General features: G+C 43.7%; 1 protein-coding gene across 4 annotated transcripts in view; it reads right to left on the bottom strand.

Moving 5' to 3' along the window:
• The window catches only part of DHX35 (DEAH-box helicase 35), a 782,267-nt gene that overhangs the window by 491,959 nt on the left and 273,092 nt on the right, over positions 1 to 17,216 (bottom strand). The window contains exon 25 of one of the 4 annotated variants that reach the window (XR_010132263.1): positions 9,394 to 16,023. The exons of the other annotated variants lie outside the window; for them this stretch is intronic. The gene's annotated coding sequence lies outside the window, so the exon portion shown is untranslated. Of the gene's footprint in view, positions 1 to 9,393; positions 16,024 to 17,216 lie in introns of those variants that run through there. 4 annotated transcript variants of the gene reach the window in all.

Below are 17,216 nucleotides of genomic sequence, written 5' to 3'. Positions count from 1 at the left end.
CTACATCTGTCTCTTTCTGTCTCTGTCTTTTGATCTCCACTTTTCTCTGCAGTCAGCTTTATCTCCTCTTCAGAGGGGTTTCTTTCATTGTATGTTTTTTGCCTACTCACCCCCACCTGTCACCCAATAATTCAAATAAATTAGGTTGTCAAGACACCAACTCCAGCCCCAACTGTGCATGAACTTTTAGCTCAAATGCCATCTACCAACTCCTATATGTCTCCAAATTATATTCTTAAGAGAGAATGTGATTGATCTCCTTGTCTGACAACAGCCAAGTGACTTTGTACAAATTTCTTAATCTTTCCACACTTCCATTTCTTCTAGGTACAGTGGAGACTCCAGCACACATCCAACAAACATTTAATGAACAGTCTGTATGCCAAGTTCTGAGGTATGCATGGGCATCTCGCAGCGATGAGAGATGTCTGACAACAGACCAGCAGATGCCCCTTGGTCCAATGGCTACAGCTAGCAGACAAGGCAGTGGGGCAGGTTCTCTGAGCAGGGCCTGCAGCATGCAGGCAGGCCAGTAAGCAGAGACAGTGTACAGCTTGAGTAAAAGAAGCCACGGACGGGCCTTTGGCTCCAAGAAAAGTCACTCTAGTCCCATAATGCACCAAGCTTCCCAGGGCAATCTGACCTCCTCCTGCCAGCCTGACCAGATGGCCATAAAATACATAGGTCCTCTTCCTTTACATAGTCAACCTCTTTGCAAGAGTAATACCTAGATCAGACCCTGCAGCCTTGGTGGATCTTAACCACCCACTCCCCACATCCTGTGGGAACTGCCTCCCTATGTCTGTAAGAACCACTTCCTTCTATCTGTGAGAACTTCCTTCCTGCATCTGAAGGAACCACCTCCCTTGGTATCTTGGAACCATTTTCTTTCTCCCTCCTCCCTCTGTGAAAACTGCCTCCCTCCTCCTTCTGCCTCTGGGAACCACCTCCTTCCTCCCTCTTCCCTCAGGCTGTGAGAACCACCTGCCTTGTCTATGAGAAGTGCCTCTCTCCTCCATCCATCTGTAGAAACCACCTCCCTTGGTCTCTGGGAACCACTTTCTTCCTTCATCCTCCCTCAGTCCATGGGAACCACCTATTTTCTCCTTCCATCTGGGAGAAAAGCTGTTCTCAGTGTATGGAAACTGCCTCCATCAGTCCACAAGAACCACCATCCTCTATTTGTGGGATCTGCTGTCCTTCCTCTGGGGGAATCACTCCTTCATCCTCATCCTCCTCCTCCCCTTATATGCTAGAACCTTCTGTCCCTTCGTCCCCACCCTCATATGTGAGAACCTTCTGTCCCCACCCCCAGCTGCCTCTCCTCACTGCAGCCTCTGCAGAAAGTCTTCATCTCCCCCACAGTCCTCCTTTATACAGCTCAATTGAGGAGATTATGGACTCCTTACTAAGTGCCTCATATTAAAGATTCATGAATGCACAACATATATTTTAATAAGGCAGTTTGTACAATACAGAACTCAATCCTATCCAGCGCGCATCACTGAGAACTGGGGCCAGAGCCCTGCTGGGAGCTGAGGGCACCATGAAAAAGAACGCAGAGATTTCAGACACCTCGTCTCCAGGGGCCCTGGACTCTACCCACCCCACACAATCTTCCTGACCAAGCCCAAGGCAGCTTGCTCACCCTGAGAGTGGATGGCTCTGTATGAGCAGAAACACACAAACTCACACATGTGCATGCATGCACTCACATACACCTGCATGGGTACTGCCATACATGCACGTACATTCACACAAGTATGCACACATACACACACAAAATTGCATGCACTCACACATGCACACTCATGCACATGCACACAGGCACACACTCACAGTCACACACTCCATAAGACAACACTCAGTCTCACACACCAGACTCACAAGAACAGTGACAGTAATCACTACAATGAACTGAACAATTACTGAGTGGCCATCCTTCTAGATGTATTATTTCTTTTGTGGCCATGATAAAGGGTCCTTGTGTCCATTGTCCACTGAGGAAAATGACCCACGAAGTGGTTAAGTTGCTTGCTCAAGGTCACACAGGCAGTAGTGGTTGAGGCACGATGTGAAGCCAGGTCCATTCAAACTCCAGAGTCCACACTCTCCACCACTCAGAACATTGCCTTTGCACATAGAGCCACCTCTAATTCTTTCTGGAAGCACAGAAGGAGTCAGGAGAGGGGATAAATAAATCTGCCTGAGACATCTACAAAGTCCCAGTAACACCCTTACATGTGGATACACACTCCTTAACACGTCCTTCTTCATGTACTTAGCTCTACCCACTTGCACAGGCCCAAGAACTCACAGATGCACACCACACACACACACACATCCATGCACATTCATTCAGGCACACAGGTAGGATGACCAACCGTCCACGTTTTCCCTGGAATGAGAGGTTTCCTGGAACAAGCTTTCAGTGCCAAAACCTGGGCAGTTCTGGCACACTGGGATGAATTGGTCATCCTACATAATACAGCCACTCCTATGTACCACACCCACAGCCCTCCATGTGCTCAGTCACACTCTCAAGGCTCAGGGTCTGGTGAGTTCAGCAGGGTTTGAAGTTGTTAACGAACTGCACTCTTAGGACCCTAACTTCAGTGTCAAGGTTGCCCTGAGTTCTAGGCACCTACTTGGTTCATCCAGTTTGTCCTTCTTCTCTCCTACCTTGGCCCGTCTTACCTTCCCCTGGGAACTGAGGAAGCTTGGGGTAAATCAGGGCCACAGGGCCCTGCATTTCAAGCAAGCAGGAACCTTCCACATCCAGATATTTCTCAGGCAGGTCCTGTACCCACACTCCATCTCTCCTCACCCTAGGGTTCACAAACAGTGAGAAGGGAGGGAGCCCTTGCTCTTCAGGACTTCCATGGAGCTTGGCAGATCTGGATTTCAATCCCAGAATAGCCTCTAGTTGGTAGCATGACTAGGGAAAGTTATTTAATCTCCCAGAGCCATCCCCATGCCAGGAAACTGCATCCCAAGCCTCAATACCTTTTCCTCTCACAGCCCATCTCCAACATATCTGGAATCCCACCTTCACTCACCACCTTCCCTACTATCACCCCAGCTCAAGCTCCGATCATCTCTCACCTGAACTAATTGCAGTGGACTTCCAAAAGAGGCCTTCTCTTTGATGTTTGTCATCTACAAACTGTTTTCAACCAAGCAGCCAGATAGCCTATTTTTAACACCTTTATTAGGGTATAACTCATATACAGTCAACCACACATATTTAAAGTATGCAATTGGTATGTGTATACTCATGAAACCATTACCACAATCAAGATAGTGAACATATCCATCATCCCAACAATTTTCCTATGGCCTTTTATAATCCTCCTTTCTCTCCCTCCCCATCCTAGACAATCACTGATTTGCTTCCTGTCACTATAGATTAGTTTGCATTTTCTAAAGTTTTATATAAATGAACTCATACAGTAGGTATTCTGTTTTGTCTGACTTCTTTCACCTAGTATGATTATTTTAAAATTTATCCATGTTACCTGTATCAATAATTCATTACTTTTTATTGTTGAGTAGTATTTCATTTTATGACTAGAGTCATAATTTATCCATTCACCTGTAGTCAAACATTTGGACTATTTCCAATTTGAGGCTACTGTGAATAAGGCTACTATGAACATTTGTGTACAAGTCTTTGTGTAGACATATGTTTTCCTTTTTTCTTAGTCAAACACCTAGGAATGGAATAGCTAAGTTATATAGTAGATATACGCTTGACATTTTAAGAAACTGCCAAACTGTTTTTAAAGTGATTGTACCATTTTCATTAACATCTGCAATATATGAGTTTTTTTTCCTTCACATCCTCACCAACACTTGGTGTGATCAGTCTTTTTAATTTTCAACATTTTAATTGGTGTATAGTGATCTTCTTTATGGCTGTAATTTCCACTTCCCTAATGGCTCACGATGTTGAACATCTTTTCATGTACCTATTCACCATCTATTTATCTTTTTTGATAAAGTCTCTGTTTACATATTATGTTCAATTTTTTTTGGGTCTTTGTATTCTTAATATAAAATTTTAAGAGCTCCTTAAATATTCTGGATATAAGTCCTTTAGCAGATATTTGTTCTACAAAGTTTTCCTCTCAGCCTGTGGCTTATCTTTGTGTTCTCTCTTGACAGTATCTTTTGAAGACCAAATGTTTTTAATGTTGATGAAAGGCAGTTGGTCCATGTCTTCTTTGACTTATGCTTTTGTTGTCTTATCTAAGAACTCTTTGCCTAATCCAAAGTCACAAAGATTCTCTCCTGTCTCTTCTAGAAGTTTTATAGGTTTATGTTTTATATTTGGATTTATATTTATATGTATATATTCATAGTTTATAGTTTATGTTTTATATTTGGATCCATGATCCATTTTTTTTAAATTTTTATATATGGTAGAAGGTACAGATCAAAGTTTAGATATTTTTGCATATGGATATCCAAATGCTTCAAGCACTATTTGTTTAAAAGGCTACCCTGTCCTCATTGAATTGTCTTTGCACTTTATTGAAAATCAGCTGCCCCTATATATGTGGAATTCTATTCTGTTATATATTTCTGGACTCTCTAATTCTGTTACCTTCATCTATTTGTCTATTTTGATGACAAAACTTACAGTTTGATTAATGTAACCTTACAATAAATCTTGAAATCAGGTAGCATAAGACTTCAAGCTTTTTTCTTCTTTTCACAGTTATTTTGAATATACCAGGTTCTTAGCATTTCCAGATGAATTTTAGAATTAGTGTGTCCATTTGCTTGGAATTATATTAAATTCATATGCCATTTTGGAGAGAAATGACTTCTTAATACTGATTCAGACCCATGAGCAAGACATAGCACTCTATTTAGGTTGTCTTTTATTTTGCTCAGTGATATTTCGTAGTTTCCAGGGTATAGATTGTTCATGTCTTTTATTAGATTTATCCATAAACATTTTATAATATTATTCTCTAGTATATGGTATTGCTTTTTAATTCCAATATGCAATTATTCATTACTAATATATAGAAATAATTGATTTTCATACATGAATCTTGTCTCTTGCCACCTTACTAAACTCACTTGTTAGTTCTAATAGTTTTGTAGTCTCCATGGGATTCTCTATAGAGACAATCTTGTCATCTGTGAGTAAAGATAGTTTTACTTCCTCCTTCTCAATCCAGATGCCTTTTATTCCTTCTTGCTTAGTTTAACCGGCCAGAACACCCAGTACAACGTTGAATAGAAGTGATGAGAGCAGACATCTTGTGGGAAATATTCAAGTCTCTTTCATGTTCTGTAAGAGTTTGTGTATGTTTGGTATTACGTCTTCCTTAAATGTTTGATAAAATTTACCAGTGAAACCATGGGCCTGAAGTTTTCTTTATGGGAAAGTTTTTAACTGCAAATTCAATTTCTTTAATAGACATAGGTCTATTCAGATTTCATTGATTTTTCTCTTTTTTTGGTTTTCTATTTCATTGATTTCACTCTGAATTTTTTTCTTTTTTTGAGACAGAGTCTCACTCTGTCATCTAGGCTGGAATGCAATGGCATGATCTTGGTTCCCTGCAACCTCCACCTCCCAGGTTCAAGCAATTCTCCTGCCTCAGTCTCCCGAGTAGCTGGGATTACAGATGCCTGTCACATGCCTGGCTAATTTTTGTATTTTTAGTAGAGACGGGGTTTCACCGTGTTGGCCAGGCTGGTCTCGAACTCCTGACCTCAGGTTATCTTCCTGCCTCGGCCTCCCAAAGTGCTGGGATTACAGGCGTGAGTCACCATGCCTGGCCTTCACTCTGAATTTTATTATTCGCTTTTATCTGTTTACTTTGGGTTAAATTTGATCCTTCTTTTCTAATTTTTAAGGTGGAAACTGAAGTCACTGATGTGAAAGGTTTCTTGTTTTGCAACATAGGCATGTAACACCACTATCAATTTCCCTCTAAGTATTGCTTTAGCTTTATCACATAAATTCCATATTTTTTTTGTTAAAAATATTTTTTACTTCCTGCTTTTACCCATGGCTAATTTAGAAGTGTGGTATTTCATTTCCAAATATTTGAGGATTTTTCAGGTATCTTTTTTCTTATTGATTTCTAATTTAATTGTAGTCAGAGAAAATTCTATTTATGACTTGAATCCTTTCAAATTTATCAAAACTAATAGGTTTGTTTTATGGCCCAGAATATGGTCTATCTTGGTAAATGCTCCATGTGCACTTGAAAAGAGTGTGATTTCTGCTGTTGTTGTTTTATAGATGTCGATTAGTTTAAGTTGGTTGACAGAGTTAATGTGGTAGCGTCCCAAAATAGCAAGATCTTTAGTCCCTGAGTCACACGTGGAGGAAAGCTTTTCAGGAAAGCCACAGAACAGGAGCACAATCACTGGACTTCGAATAAATGGAAAATGAACGTTTTTTGCATTGCTCCATTGAGATCTAGGGTTTTAGTTTTTATTGCTCTAATATAGGACCTCGTTCCTGAAAGGCATTTTTCTAATATTTCCCTTTCTTCAGTGGAAAACAATATGAAACACAAGAGGGGAGGAAAGTGTCTTTTCCCATTGTAATCCTATAAAATTAGCAGTGGCCAGAATTAGACTGAAGACTGGGGTGGTAACTACCAGTCAAAAAATCTTAATCTTAATTTAAACATCTATCTACTCTTCTCACAAAGACTTGTCTCTCATTCTCATTTTTATACAAGATGTATTTTATCAGGAATTTGTTCATGATGACAGGGTGTTGGATCCAACACTTGGCTCAGGAAGGAGTTTGCAAATGGGGCATATGAATACCTTAAATCCTTCAGGGAAGGCTTGTTAAAACATGTGTGCTGTCTGTTTTCACCTTCCTCTCTGAGTTTCTCTCAGAATGGGATTCCACTATGTCCCTATTTATTGGGTGGGTGTGTGGGTGGGTGGGTGGGTGGGTGGGTGGATGGATGGATGGATGAGTTGGGTATAACTAGGTTCCCAATCGCAGAATACTTCTACCAAATCAGGACTTCAGCCCTCTGTAATAAGACAGATCAAACTTGTTCCAGTTCCCGTTGGTTCATAAGATAAGAGTATTTAATTCCCTGACTGGTTGATCTATATAAATGGGGCCACCAGCAGACTAATGTCCAAAGCTGCGATGGTGAGCCAAGGTTTTTAAAAGTCCTGTCCTCACACTCCAGAATCCTCTCCAACTCATGGTTCCTGCTCAGTGTTCAACTGAGAGAGGCTCCTTGTTAAATCCTTGGGACAGAAACTTCTCCTGTAATATGGTGGATTAGGTATTGGAATTAGCCTCCCTGCTGAAAATAACTTTTTAAAAAATGGGTCAAATGTATTTTGTAAATCTTCCTAAAATCATGAAAGAGCTGAAAGGAGTTATCAGTCCAAAGTAGAAGTAAAGGCTGAACCCCAGAGAGATATGGAATGCCGAAGAGACTTTTGTCCAGACAGTATTTGCCAAATCTGGACAATTTGAGCTTCAATGTTCACAACCTCATAGAATGTGGGAAAGAGAAGACAACGTCGAAGTCAACTCAAGGTTGAGAGTTTATTAGAAGACCCTCCTCAATCTCACCAAGACCCCAAAGGTCTATGCTCTATATGAAGCTGTGAAGTAAACTCTTCTGCCAACCCCCCACCATCCCCAGAAGATCTGAATTAACAGTTGGCTCAGCACTCAGCACATCAGAAGTGGGGGGGACGTCCTAGAAAAGTAGTAACCAAAAGCCAGCCCTCCAGTGAATATGCAGCTCAAAGTAAATCTCCCAGTGGTCCAAAATAAACACACTTTTAGTGCTCATTGACCCACATTGGTAGTGCCCCCAGACACCTGTCAGTAATTCTCCGGAGGGATACACACACAGCTTAAGCTACAAAGAGTGTCCAAAAATAATTTTCCAATAGAATTCCCAGGACAACACTTGGACTCCCCATATGCTAGTCCAGATGCCCCCACTAACTCCAAATAATCTGAAATGTGTCCCTCCTACACCTTGGCCAGTGTGGAGGTGACAGAGCTAGGCTGGGCCTGGACTCCAGCACATCTTCGATTCACGAAGAAGAGGTTTGATAGAAAGTTACGGTGACAGCAAGATTCAGGGGGAAGATGATTAAAATCACCCAAGACAGCACCATTCTGAATCTCCCTCAACTATTTCTGAGCACCAATTACTTAAATGCAATTGATTTGATTACAAATCATTCTTATCTATTGATTAGAATAATAAACAAATCTTAGCCTAATTCCAGTTACTATATATACTCAAAGGCAAGAAAACCACATCCGTGAAAATATAACCAATAATTATGTCTTTGCACTAACTTAGACTTTTTCTCTTTTTTTGAGATGGAGTCTCGCTCTGTTGCCCAGGCTGGAGTGCAGTGGCACTATCTCTGCTCACTGCAAGCTCTGCCCCCCAGATTCATGCCATTCTCCTGCCTCAGCCTCCCAAGTAGCTGGGACTACAGGCGCCCACCACCATGCCTAGCTAATTTTTTTGTATTTTTAATAGAGACAGGGTTTCACAGTGTTCGCCAGGATGGTCTCAATCTCCTGACCTCGTGATCCGCCCACCTTGGCCTCCCAAAGTGCTGGGATTACAGGGGTGAGCCACCGCGCCTGGCCTAACTCAGACTTTGATGCAGATGTGTCGTGTACACATGTGTACTAGAATGTGCACCAGGTTTTACACCATGTACAATACACATTTGTTCTAGCTTAAGGAAACCCTTTAGGTTTGCTTTTAAACAAATCTGAAGACTAAGATTTGGCTACAAGTTATTTCTTTGGGAGGTGCTTTCAGAAAGTAGTGTGAGGGTTTGGAAATTGAGATGAGAAGGGAAGAAAGGCAACTTGTTAAGAGCTTAAAGAGCAATGCACCTCCATCCCAAAGGGCTCCTCTGTGAGACTCCTGTGAGCACACCTCAGAGTTGTGCTTTGGAAGGGTGAAAAGCGGGGGTACTTACCCACGAACTCCCATCCCTCATTGGTTGATGGCTGATCCTGGGATTGTTATCCCACCCTTCTGACCAGTTCTACTTGCAAGCTGAGCCACTCCCTTGGGCTATGCATGCACTGAGGCAGAGAGAAACAGCCATTGGCATTTATGGAACTGTCTGCAGGCACCTGTTGGAGTAGGCAGAGGGGATACAGACAGGCTGCCAACCATATCTGCACAAGGCTTATTCACTGAAGTAAATGGTCTACCTGGGAATGTGCTCCAACATTAGTCCACCTGACTCTGACATTAACCAAATGGGAAACCTAATGTGATGTGCACTAGTCACTCACTTATTTGTTCACCCAACCAAAATTTACTGTACAACCCTGTGTTGTCATTCTTGCATTGCTATAAAGAAAAATCTGACACTTGATACTGAGTAATTTACGAAGAAAAGTGGTTTAATTGGCTCACGGTTCTGCAGGCTGCACAGGAAGCATGGCACCAGCATTTACTTGGCTTCTGGTGAGGCCTCAAGGAGCTTTTACTTATGACAGAAGAGGGGCAGGTGACTCACTTGGTGAAAACAGGAGCAACAGAGATCAAGGGGATGTGCCGCACACTTTAAACAACCAGATCACTTTGCAGGAACAGCACTAAGCCATGAGGGATCTGCCTGCATGACCCAAACACCCCCCACCAGACCTCACCTCTTACACTGAGGATTACATCTCAACATGAAATTTGGAGGGGACAAACATCCAAACTATACCAATCCCCTGTGCCCAGGAATTCTGCAAGGCATGGAGAGTGGAGCTGGGATTGAACATGCGTGGCCTCTGGACTCAGATTTTGTTTTCAATCGAGTGGGTGGCTGTTTCTCAGGCTCCCACACCTTTATTTTATGCCATGAACATTGAGGCTAGATGGTATCGTGGATAAAATCCTGGGCCCTGGAATTGAGGAGTGTGTGTTTCTGAGTCACTTGGGGCAATTCACCGACCTCCCAGGGATTCACTGTGTTTATTTGTAAAATAGAGATGTAATAATAGTTGGGAAGACTAAAGATGGCAATCCATGTAAAGTGCATGACACGACACCTGCCACTCTGGTACTAGATCTGCTGAAGAGGAGGCAGAGGAGGAAGAGCCAGTACCTACCTTTGGGAAGCTCAGAACTAGAAGGATAGATAGGCATAGGAATCATAAAACTGATAATCATAAAACAGAGATATGGAGGGATCCAGGTGCTATTGCTACATTCAAACCACCTCAAAACGTCACAGCAGAAAGCAACTCATGGCATCTGTCCATGAGAAATTCAGGCAGAAGCTCAACAGGGAAGGCTGGGAGGATGACAGTGACTCAATGGCTGGGGTTGGAGTCATTTAGAGCATGGGATGCAAACTACAGTTTGTGAGCCGAATCCAGCAATGCCCATCTGTTTATATATTGTCTATAGCTATTTTTGCCCTATGACAGCAGAGTCAAATAGTTGCAAGAGAAACTGTATGGCCTGCAAAGCCAAAAATATTTGCTATCCAGCCCTTTACAAAAATGTTTGCTGACCCTGGTATGGAAGTACTGCATTCACATGATTGGCAGTTGATGCTGACTGTCAGTTTGGACCCCAGCTGGACGGTCAGCTGGAACAGTGCACGTTACTTCTCCATGTGGTCTCTCAAGATGAGTTAATTTGGGCTCACTCTCAGTATGGTGGCTGGTTCCCAGAGTAAGCATCCCAAGAGAGCAAGGTGGAAGCTGCGTGGCATTTCAATGGCACAGCCTCCGAAGCCACACAGCATCAATCTACACTAGTCTGTTAGCCAAAGATTCACTAAGACTCAAGAAGAGATGACTCTACCACTCACTGGAAAAAGTGACAAAGTCACATTGTAAAAAAGCATATGGAATGGGAAATATTATTGCTGCCCACTTTGGCAAATACAATATTCCATACACAGGGGCTTTTTAAAAGTGGATTGAAGCATAAAGGAGGATACTTCTCAGGGATGCTTCCTAGAAGAGTTAGAACTTCAGCTGAGGCTAACCAGGCAGCTGAGCACCAGCCAGGCAAGACTTTACTTTTGGTGATATTCAAAGCTTCTCTATGGTGGTACAGATCCCAGATTCTGCCTGTGGAAGCAAGCCCCAAATACGGACAAGGGGGCGGGTACAGATGGGGGTCTCCAATCCCAGAGGATTCCTGGGCTACTACATGAGACAACAACAAAACAGACCAGGGCAAATGCCAGCAATAGAGATTTAGACTGACATGGGCTGGGAAGAACAGTGACATTGTGCCTGAAATGTTTAGCAAAATTAATATAATTACAATAGGAATAACAACTAATATTGATTGAGCCCTCACTAGGGGCCAAGCACTGTGTAAATTCTTTTCACGAAGTTTCTTTTCACGCAGTTTCTTTTCACGCTCCCAAAACTCCAGTAATGATTTTTGGTTTTGTTTTTATCTTGTTTCCTGTTTTTCCTTTTGTTTTGTTTAATGTTGAACAGATTTTTTAAGACATTTATTTCAAGGCAAACATATCACAGGCCAAGACTCCAACTCCAGCCCTTTCCATACCTGTGGACGGAGGGCCACCTGCTAACAGAAATCCCAGGACCACTCTGACAGTGCGGTGGTATATCTCCTTATGAGGCCGTTAGACACAGCTCACAAAGCCAGGCATGGCCAGAAATAGAGTGTTGTTTTTCACGCCTGGAGAACTAAAGTGCTTGACTTACAGGCTAAGTTTTCCTTGTGGCAACTCTTCTGAAATACAGCCACAGCCTATTAGCTGGTAGCACGTGGGGAAAACCAGGCAGAACAAGGAAGTCCGCCTCTCCTTGGCTGCAGAGAACAGAAGTGGGTGGAGTAAAGTGAAGAGTCAGGCGTGGGCTGCTAGAGATGGACCCCCCACCCCTGGCCAGGCCTCCCATGACCCTCAGAACCCTGAATGATTGCCCTGAGCTCTCTGTACACAGCCTTCCTGCAAGTCCCAGCCTCAGGCAGCCAGTCCTGGAATGCAAGGAGCATGTGGCTCCACTGCTGTGGGCCTAGACTCTGGGGCTGCCTCACACCATTACTTAACTCCTTCAAGGAGGGAAACACTGTGGGATGGGGAAGGCTGTCATCATGAACTCCTCAAGACTCTCCATGCCTGGGACTGGGTCAGCCATGGTCCATCCTCCATCAAAGCTTGGTGAATGAGCAGATGAAAGATTCCTTCACACCTGTTCTTGTCATGCTGCTCAGTTTATACTCAAAGCTTTAGCATGAAATGTTGGGAAAGCTGTACAGCTGGGTTTCAGTGCTTATTACTGCCTTCCATCCTGAGGTACCTGTGCCACCATCTCATTTCAGTGAAGGAGGGACCTTATGGAATCAAAGGCTTGGTGTTCCCTTCAGTACAGCCACTCAGCCTGTGGCCTGGATGTCAGCAGAGGCCCATCTGCAGCTGGACACCTGCCCACACCTGGCACTTGGAACGCAGAATGCTCCATCCAGTGAGTTAGGCTGGTCATTTGCAGCCAGTCAGAATCAAACCAAACATCTAGAATGCAAACCCCTGAGCCTGTTCGTCCGTATAATTAGTGATGCTTTTCTGAGAACTAAGCCTGAAGTGGATCAGATTCCATCCAAGGTAACTCTGTGGATATCTCATCTGAAGCTCTTCCTGTAAAAGAGATGTCAAGTGTTTCCTCCCACCCCATATCCAGGCTTAGATAATATGCTCCATTCACAGGCCTGGCCCTGTGCGACCTCATCACCCCTCGGCCATCGCTGATTGGACCAGGTGTTGCAGGCTGGGCCAATCATATTCTCCACCCAGAATGGTGGGAACTGAGACACAAAAACTGAAGCATTTGGCTGTAGAACACCATAATCCTTTCCTTTGCAGGAGGTGTCTCCATTTGTGATTATACACATAATTCTGTGATTATTTGATAAATTAATGAATCATTGAATTAATAAATGAATGAGCAGTTGAACAGCAAGGTCAGATGGAGGCAAGGCTAGAATCAGCACAAAAAACTGAGAAAGAAGTCCGCAAGGCTGAGAATTTGGGAGGCTTGCAAAGCAATCAGATCTCTAGAAAGGGAGATACAGCAGAGATGCAAGAGAAGCCCACGTATGGCTCCTGCATATGATTTTTTTTGAGAGACCCAGATGTCTTCAATAAATCCTCTTTCTGTCTGGACTTATTTGAGTCACTTTCTGTTCTCTGCAGCTGAATGTTTCCTAGGTTTCTACACTCCAGACATCTCTCTGCAAAACGACATTGAAAGAGACTCAGTCTTCTACCCAGAAGATGCAGTGGCCTCCGTGAGTACACCACAGCTGAATCTACACTGACCCAACATCCAGGAGAAGAATGCAAATACAGCTCCCCAGCCAGCAGATTGGCCTTTATTTTATTGTTTTGAGATGGAGTCTCGCTCTGTCGCCCAGGCTAGAGTGCAGTGGCACAATCTCGTCTCATTGCAACCTCTGCCTCCCAGGTTCTAGCGATTCTCCTGCCTCAGCCTCCCAAGTAGCTGGGATTACAGACGCCCGCCATCATGCCCGGCTAATTTTTGTATTTTTGTAGAGACAGGGTTTCACCATGTTGGCCAGGCTGGTCTTGAACTCCTGACCTCAGGTGATCTGCCCGCCTCGGCCTTCCAAAGTGCCGGGATAACAGGCATGAGCCACCTTGCCCGGCCCAGATTGACCTTTAAAAACGTGAATGTTGGAAAGCATCCTGGGGACAGAATGAACAATTTGCATCACCACTGAACTCACGCCTGAGTGAAAGACAGTCTGGCTTCTGCAGTGTGTCATGGATGTCCCAGTCCTCCAATATGAGAGGGAACTGCACCTTTCTTCCAGGCAAGTCTGAAGGCTGGAGAGAAACGGTGGTACCAGAGGCTACCCCTTGGATCTCATTAGCTAAGTGGACCTGATGACAGGTGTTGCTGGCACTCCTCAGGAGGAATTCAGGTTGCATCCTTCACTGCAGGAACAAGTCATTCACACCAGATCCATCTCCTTGTACCACTCTGCCACTCTCTGATGGGGCCGCCGCCAAGTGAGGTAGGAATATGTTCACATTTGTGTTTGCAAACTGTCACCTTTATAAAACAGGCAGCTTTTTTCTATTACAATTAAAAACACTTATGTCAAGTTTTGCTTTTAATTAAATCCTGTGCCTTCAACTTGCTAAAGAGCAAGAGGGACAAGTGGCCTGTGTGGTGCCAGAGAAAAATAAGAAGTCTTATAGGAGCTTCCAAGAAGACTGAAATTTGCTCTGAGGGCTGCTGTTCCTAGTTGGAGGCAAAACTTAAAATTCTGTAGCCTTCACTCAGGGAGCTAGGTGAAAACATGGGGAATTTGGAGATCACTGTGATTACCAGCCCTGCACTTTTTTCTTGCCAGTAAAACGCCACCATTCTTCATCAGGTGGAGATGCTTGGACCCCAGGATATCATTCCACTCTAATATGACTCAAAGGGATCTGCTAAAGGAAAGTTTTCTCTGACCTTATGAAAAAGAGGCACTTGAAGAGAAACTGTCTGCTCCCACACTGGCTTCTGCTTCCTGCCCCTGACCATGGTGTAAGGATGTGATGATTGAAGCTATGACAGCTATTTTGTGACCATGAGGGCAACACCAAGAGAATCACAGTGAGGCCAGCCCAGAGTTGTGACATTGTTGAGCTGCTGAACCAGGACCAGCATCTTCATACCTCTAGACATATTGTTATGTGAGAAGAACACATCCTTGCTTATTTAAGACAACTTTGTTACATTTCCTGTTACTTGTAGCTACAAAAAAAAAATTTATTTTTTTTTTTAGACGGAGTCTTGATCTGTTGCCAGGCTGGAGTGTAGGGGCGTGATTTCTGCTCACTGCAACCAACCATGCCCGGCTAATTTTAGTATTTTAGTAGAGACAGGGTTTCACCATGTTGGCTAGGATGGTCTCAATCTCCTGACCTCGTGATCTGCTCACCTCAGCCTCCCAAAGTGCTGGGATTACAGGCATGTGCCACCGCTCCCGGCTGCTACAAACATTCTTAATTGATATAAGGCATGAATCAAGCAGCTGAGTCCACAGAAGGGAAAAGGAAAAGCAGCATTACCTCTGAACCTACTTCCAACCACACTAAGAAGAGACTATAAACCCCTTGCCTGATCCCCATGCTCCGTTCCATGTCAATCTTCTCTAGTCTTCTCTCATTCTGTATTCCAGACACAGCAGCAGTCTTTCCGTTTCTCCAGGGCATCATACTAGCCCTTGCCTCAGGGCCTTCACACAAGCTGTGCCCTCCATCTGAAATGCTCACCCCCTGCTCTTTGCCTGTCTGTCTTCTTCACATACTCTCATCATTCAGGTCTCAGATCAAATGCTACCTCCTCCCAGAAGCCTTCCCTGATAATCCATTTTAAAGCAGCCCTGATTTTCTGCCTGGCACATATTTATCTCTGGACTATATTTATGTGTTGACTTCTTCACTTTCAGTCTTTCCAATCAACCCTGTGATCTGACAATAGCAGCTCTGTGGATTCATTTGACATTATTTTCCCCATGTTTAGCACATGCCTGATGCATTTTAGTCCCTCACATGCTTGAATAAAGGAAGGAAATACTATTTACTGTGATAGTCACTCTTCATTTGTTAGCACACTGCATTCTCTCCATCTGCCCAGGAGGTGAGAATGCTTGTCCCCATTTCACAGATGGCAAAACCAAGGTCCAAAGAGTTTTAATAATGTATCCAAGATATCATAGCCAGTAAGTGATGGGTCATGATCCAAACACTGGTCTTCTGGTCCTGTGTACTCTCCTCTGCATCAGAATTGCTTCCGGCTGAGCTTTGTCAACTTTATCAGGGGATGATGGGGCAGCATTTCCGAACGTGGTCTTGAGGAATCCTGGGCCTATTAGCAGCTTCACAGACAGAAAATACAGTGCAAATCCTCCATGAGCTGCTGAATTCAAGCATCAAGTCCCGCAGTAAGAATCGCTTGAACCCAGGAGGTGGAGGTTGCAGTAAGCTGAGATCCCGCCACTGCACTCCAGCCTGGGCAACAGAGAGAGACTTTGTCTCAATAAATAAATAAATAACAAAAAAGAAGCAAACACATTTTATTTGGTGATGAAGAATCTTTCCAAAATGCCCCAATCTACCTGACAATTTACTACAGATGAACACTCTGGTGGGGTCTTCCTTTAAAGAATGAGGTTTGTATAAGGCCTCTGTAGCTGCTCTACCCTGGGCCCCAGGGATCTCTGACATGCCCAGTAGATGGTGAGGCAGAAAAAATCAGAAAAAAGCGCTAACGTTTGGACTTGATACATGCCAATGCCAGAATATCTCACCACGGTGATTCTGCAATGCAAAGCTGCCATGAGCTGTTGCACAGGTTTTGCACTGCACAAATCTAGGAGCTGCCTGTGTATTATGTAAATGGAGCCCTCAGTGGTATACAGGGCAAACCTACCCAACCACACATTGCATCTCTGACCATTAAGACCTCTGATGAGTTTGTTGGTGTTTGGTTTTTGTTTAATACAGATTTCTGGGCCCCACACCCAGGTCTTAAGCTGGGAATTTTTACTCATATGATATCCCAGGTGTGTATGATGCAGGTCATCTGCAGACCACCCAGTAAGAAACCCTCCTAGAAACAGTTATGACTGGATTTTACAGTAACTCCAAGACAGGAGCTGGTATCCCTAATCTTCATTCCCTTCTCCAAAACAGAAAGAATGAAAAACATTCGCAGGAATTCAGAGCCCTAGTGAGCCAACTCTCTCAATGTGTTTCTGTTATGTCCTGGCAAAAAGAAGCAGCTAAATTCTGGATCCCGAAAATAAGAAGTCAAAAGTTGCCTAAGTATGAAAGAAATTCTGTTGTCTAGAGCAAGGGGATGGTCTTCATTTCAGGGGAAACCCTAGAGTTGGCAAAACCCCTTCAAAATGATTCAGTGGGAAGGTGACTGCTAAGTAGAGGCCCACGCGCCCCACTGCACAGAGATGGCTGCTGTCTACAGTCACCAGGATTAACTGCTTGCTGCCTCAACTGCTCAATATGCTTCAGTTCAATCTGCTGGAGGATTTTTTTTCTCCCTCCCAGATATCTTTGACTTCCTAATGGAGGCCAAGTGGAACTAGGATTTGTTTCACAGTCATTTTGCTTAATGCATCCTTATCCATATGAGGGGAGAAAGTGTGTTATCATGTTTATCCATACAAGGAAGGATGAACTCAAAG

The sequence above is a fragment of the Gorilla gorilla genome, chromosome 21, assembly GCF_029281585.2.
Source record: "Gorilla gorilla gorilla isolate KB3781 chromosome 21, NHGRI_mGorGor1-v2.1_pri, whole genome shotgun sequence".
Classification (NCBI taxonomy): domain Eukaryota; kingdom Metazoa; phylum Chordata; class Mammalia; order Primates; family Hominidae; genus Gorilla; species Gorilla gorilla.
Note: the sequence above shows the minus strand (reverse complement) of the source record. Positions and strands in the feature narration are given on the sequence as shown.